The sequence below is a fragment of the Sinocyclocheilus rhinocerous genome, unplaced genomic scaffold (genome assembly GCF_001515625.1).
Source record: "Sinocyclocheilus rhinocerous isolate Xijiao unplaced genomic scaffold, SAMN03320098_v1.1 scaffold7084, whole genome shotgun sequence".
NCBI classification, from domain to species: domain Eukaryota; kingdom Metazoa; phylum Chordata; class Actinopteri; order Cypriniformes; family Cyprinidae; genus Sinocyclocheilus; species Sinocyclocheilus rhinocerous.
The window spans coordinates 53,180-59,179 of record NW_015661994.1 but is presented as its reverse complement, the minus strand read 5'-3'; the positions used below and the strand labels follow the sequence as shown (position 1 = coordinate 59,179).

The 6,000-nt window shown below is 37.5% G+C and overlaps 1 pseudogene; it reads right to left on the bottom strand.

Annotated features, from left to right (window-relative positions):
* Positions 1–2,163: 2,163 nt before the first annotated feature.
* Positions 2,164–6,000, bottom strand: part of LOC107727135 (beta-catenin-like protein 1) — a 56,361-nt pseudogene continuing 52,524 nt past the window's right edge.

Below are 6,000 nucleotides of genomic sequence, written 5' to 3'. Positions count from 1 at the left end.
AAGCACGGAAAGGACAGCCAGAGAATATTTAATATGCCAGGAGCATCAGCCGGGAGCGGGAAAGTGGAGCTCCTCTGAGGACAAGGCCGATGGATAAACAAAAGGGAACGTGCGGAGAAAGAGTCGGCGAGATAATGACTCTTGTGCACTTGTCCCGAGGCTAAAGGACAGGAAGTTATCGCTCTACGACAACGGGGCTCTAGGCCTCTCTAGGTGCATACGAGCATTTCGAAGCTGGTCTACGGTGGACGATGACCACGGGCCTCGAGCTGTCGATGTCTGATAAAGTGCAAGCTGTAATGAGACTGCGGTACTTAATTAGCTGAAAAAGTGCGGCTCCGCATTTCTCTACTCATCAAATGAAGACGATTTATCAAGGCCCAGAGCCACACAGAGATGTTTTTGTTACTACAATAATAATTTCCCTACATAATGTCTGTTTTAAAGTGCTGGCCCTCCAGTGAGCATAAATCCAGCCTAATGGCCCCCCGTTCGCCCTGCCGAAGAACTCCGCTGGATTGATTCAATTTGGCTCTAGAGCTTTAACAATCATTCTCAACCTTCAGCTAAAGACTCTGTCCGTACCAAAGGAGAGCTTAGTAAGCAAACTGTCTCTATACAGCAGAACGTTCCCTGGCTGCGGCGATACATAGGCTAAGCCCACGGGAAAAGGGGAAGCAGCGATTGTAAATTAACAAGGGGATGTCAGAGAGGTTAGAGAATGAGAGAGAGTTGTAGCATTTTCGCGCTAGCTCAGCAGGCCTGCTATTAGCAAGGGATTGGGATTCTCTGGCTCATCGCCACTGGACAAACATCTAATTAATGGCCATTAGAATCACAGTAGCCGTATTCTCTAAAAGAAAGAGAAAGATCAAAGCTAGAGTACAAAACCAGCACTCAACAATTGCAAACAAAATGTCTGTATATACATACAGTATATAAATATATAGTTACATATTTTCCAACAGGGTTCCTCAATGAAAATCTGGAAATATTAGTCAATCTAAAACCGTTTTTTCCAAACCAGAAAAAATCATCATGGAAATCTGAGCCAACTAATACTTTGTTTTAAAATATTGCTTTTGTAGACAACAAATGTCGCAAATCATTTTGAATTCATTCATTAGCAAATTGGTCATAATTGAAACTTGAAGGGATAGTTCACCCAAAAATTCATTTTTCATCATTTACTCACCCTCAAGTCATTCCAAGTTGTTTTCTTTCTTCTGCTGAACTTGAAAAGATATTTGAAGAACGTGGGTGTACATTCCTATACTATGGAAGTCAATGGGGACCAACATCTGTTTGATTACCAACACTCTTTAAAATAACTTCTTCAGCACAACAAACAAACTCATACAAGATTGGAACAACTTGAGGGTGAGTTATGGGTGAACTATCCCTTTAAAAGCTTTGTCTAGTAACCACAAACCAGAGCAAGAAAAAATAATGTAATTTTATTGGTCAAATGAGGGAACCCTGAATTTACCTTCAGATGTTTGGCTTAGCTTATTAAGAAGCCACATATTTTACTGCCAGAACTCCATGTGTTGACATTTCCCACTGAAACTAAAATAAGAGAAACAAAATCAGAGTTTGCGGTTTTCACTGAGAGAATGGCAAACGTATAGCGCTTCCAGTGACACAACAATAGCGTCCAATATTTGACACATATTCCAGGGAGAAGCAGCTAGAAAAAATATATGAAAAAAATGCAACAAAGTAAAATCCACCAGCCATTAGCAGGTTTAGAAAGTTAATTTTGGACCCAGGATCCATATAAAGGGACCTGAATGATGAGATGACAAACACAAGGCTGAAAAGATAGAAAAGCCACAATCAGCTGTCTGCAGGAACGCTGGAGAGGAGAAAAGAGACATAAACGCAACATTTTCCTAAATTATGATTCAGCACAAGAGTTGTTTCCTGTATAAATTGGTCTAACGAGACATTAAGACTTGTGGAAAGTGATCTACGAAATCTAATGAAGGAAACAGCACGAAGTAAAGAAAAGCACAAACTTTAATTAAAAGAAAATTTAAGTTGTTTTGACAAAATATTTGGCCTAAAAAACAGTAACAATAATAAACGAACAAAATATGTTGGAAATCAACAGATACAATATCCAGATCCAATCTGTTGGGATCCAATCAGCCACGCAAATGTTTCAACATCAGATTTGTCTGGTCCAGTCAGGACAGGAGGAGGATTGTTCAAAAATCCAGGTAGCATCACCGAGTCATCAACTGTAACACAGAAAAATTGCTGAGGAAAACCCACGCCGAGCTCCAACTGGATTTTTAGAAATTCTCAAGCAGTTCCAAAATCCTCTTCTGCTCACTTTCCTTAAACTCCTCGCTCTTGCCATCGCCAATATTTTCTGCGTATTCTGAAAAACAAGAGGGAAAAACAAAACAAGATGTTTAGTAATTTGGATGAATTTCATGTACACCACCGAGCCCTGCCAAGAAACCCTTCCTAATGCCGTCTCAAAGGAGAGGCAGCATACGTTAATCCGCAAAAAATCAAAGGGAGAATTTGTATCCCTGAAAGTATTAAAAACATTTGTCACACATCCCTTGACTGCCCACCAGAGTTTATTTTCAGACCTCCTTCATATATGGAGGAATGGATGAAAAAAGCTAGGAGTTCAGGGTTTGAGGTAGCGGGATTTAAGAAGTACCTTCCTTAAATGGGCAAATAGCTTGAAGATCCAGGGCCGTTTGATGTGTGCCTTTGAGAGCGTGTCCCTCAGTCAGATCAATTCTGCCGCTTTGATTGAGATCCGGCTATTTCGGGACACTCCAGTTTCTCGTAACCTGCAGCGAGCTGGCACAGTGCCCGAGAACTCAAAGGGCTACAGACACTACGATAAAAGCAACATATGCTTAGAATGAGACTCTTATGACCGCACTGGACCAATGTGATCAGAACGCAGTTAGGACACTTACAAGACTCCTCGACTTTACACAGAATGAGCTTGAGATCTTATTGATTTACCTGGAAATCTTCTCCTCCACTAAAGCTCTGAAATGGCATTAGCATCTGCATTACAACTCCAGGAAAAGCATGTGGACAGGCTTGACGTCATTGACGGCAAACAACATTGGTTCTCGGCATGTGTTGTGACAGTTTGAATATGCCGGATGGAGAATTAGATTTGAGAGCTGCAGTGGAGAACAAGATCATCCTAGATCTCATTTCAGTTTCTCACACATAAAGGAAAAGAGCTGCATAAAATTATTATTATTATTATTATTTTTATCTAATGCAAAATATAGTTTTGCAGTAGGGTTATTTTCAATAACTAAAACTGTATTACTTTAGATTAGGGAACAGATATTCACTATTAACTAAATTTTTTTCTGAATAAACATCTAATTTGCTGCTTATTAATAGTTAGTAAGGTAGTTGTTAAGTTTATGTATGGTGTAGGATTAAGGGGTCTAAAATATGGTCATGCAGAATAAGGCATTAATATGTGCTTTATCGGTACTAATAAACCGCCAATATGATAGTAATATGCATGCTAATAAGCAACTAGTTAATAGTGAGAATTGGTCCTTAAAATAAAGTGTTGTGTTACCACTAAAACTAGAAGTATTTTTAAAAAATTGTTAACTAAAACAAAGCTGATAAACTTAAACTGAACAAAAACTGACTGAAATAAGTCTAAGATGAAGCACTAAAATTACATACTGGAAATAATAAAAACTAAAACTGAAATAAAACTAAAACTGAAATAAAAAAATATATATAGTAATATTAAACAAAGAAAAGAATAAAAATGACAAAAGCAAATAACATTACTAAAAATTTAACTAAAATCTAAAACTGAAAATGCACAAATAAAAGCTAATTTAATATATTAATAAAATAAAAAATATATATTAACATTTATAGTTTAGAAATGATACTAAAATAACACTAGTTTGCAACTAAATGAGGAAAAATAAAACAAAAAAATAGTGAATTGTCATTTGTAGGTGAACAATTCCTTTAAAGATTATTTATTAAGGCGGTTTCACATTAATATTTCCATTTATGCGTTTAGCAGATGCTTTTATTAAAAGTGATAACTGAAGGTACAGTAAGTATACATGTTCCTGCATTCCCTAGGGATTGAACCCATGACCTTTGTGTTGTTGGCGACATACTCTACAATTTGAGCTATAGAAAAGCCTGCACTCTAAAAAACCCATCTTTGGGTCAAATATGGACTAACCCAATTTTTGGGTTAAAAACTTAATTGAAAAATGTAACCCAACAGTTGGGTTTGTTCATTTTTGACCCAAAGTTTGGTTGAAACAACCCAGCATTTTTTAGAGTATGTCTTTAAAATAACGAGCATTGACAAATAGTTTACAAGAAGACCAGGAATGTGCATTAAAAAGTGCATAGGGTCCGTTTTGATTTCATGCTGACTTTAACAGTGCTTTTTGGAAGTGTACACAGCAAGCGCCAAGCGTGTAAAGGTAGACACGCTCTCAGATTATTTTCTAAGCCCTGCTCAAGCCCTGGGACAGAGGATCAAACCCAATGAAAAATAAATCAATAAGATGGGTTTTTTAAGAAGGGAAAAAAGCAAAGTGGCACATTGAAACACAAGCCCGAGGGCTGGAGAAAGCGGCTGAAATAACACAGAGGGAGGATTGGGGGAGTCTGCATGCTGGATGATTTGAGGGGGATTATCCATTATGAGCTCCAAGATGCTGGAAACTTCAGCCCACTGGCAGAGGCGCTTCCCACTGACACCAGTACACACAGCTCAAGGTCACGCATGTAAGAGAATGACACTGTATGACTCAAATGTGGCCTTGGAGTTCGTTGAGGCTTCTGTAGGCGTTTTCATTTCCGAATTTCTGCAGTAAAACACAGTCGCCACCGAACACAGCAAATGAAACCTGTTTTCACCAGTGATTTCTTGCTTAAGAGCTATTCTCTAACTAGGTAACAGGCATTAGGTTAAACTACAGAAAATTACCAATAAACCCTGACAACGACGTTATGAATGTTGTTTCTCTGGCTCAAATCTTACACCAAAAAGCGTTTTAAAAAATAATGCAAAAAATGGTTTTAGCTAATATGCATGCAACAAAACAATGCAGTGCTTTTACTAATGAGATGATTTGTTCATTTAATCAAAAATGCAGAATGCACAACAGTTGGTTTCTGTAAGTAAAAATTCAAATTATTCTCTCCATTGAGAAATTTTAGCCTTCTAATAGTCAATCTTATTTAACAGACACATTCCAGATAGATAGAACAATAAAACTACAGAAGGATAATGAAGACAGAACAATAGATAGATCAAGTGGATGAGGTAGATGAAACAATATATTGATAAAACAAGATAGATAGATAGATAGATAGATAGATAGAAAAAATGAGAGGAGTGATGGATAGAGAACGACAGATAGAATGGCAGACAGATTGACAGAACAAGAGACAAACAGATATTAACGATGGATAGATAGAACAACAGAGACAGACATACAGATAGAACCACAAAGACAGAATGCCAGACAGATAGATATAACTTCAGGTAAATAGAACGACAGACAGATATGAAGATAGAATGACAGACAGAACAACAGACAGACAGAGAGACAGAATAACAGACAGATAAGAGAGACAGAATGACAGACAAATAGAGACAGAATGACAGAGAGAATTAGAGACAGATATAGTGATAGAATGACACAGACAGATAGAGAGACAGAATGACAGACAAATAAAGAGACAGAATCACAGAGAGAGAGCTAGAATGACAGACAGATAGAGACAGAATGACAGACAAATAAAGAGACAAAATCACAGAGAGAGCTAGAATGACAGACAGATACAGAGACAGAATGACAGACAAATAAAGAGACAGAATCACAGAGAGAGAGAGATAGAATGACAGAGATAGAGAGAGAAAGAAAGACAGATAGAATAGAATGACACACAAGACAGATAGAGAGACAGAATGACAGACAAATAAAGAGACAGAATCAC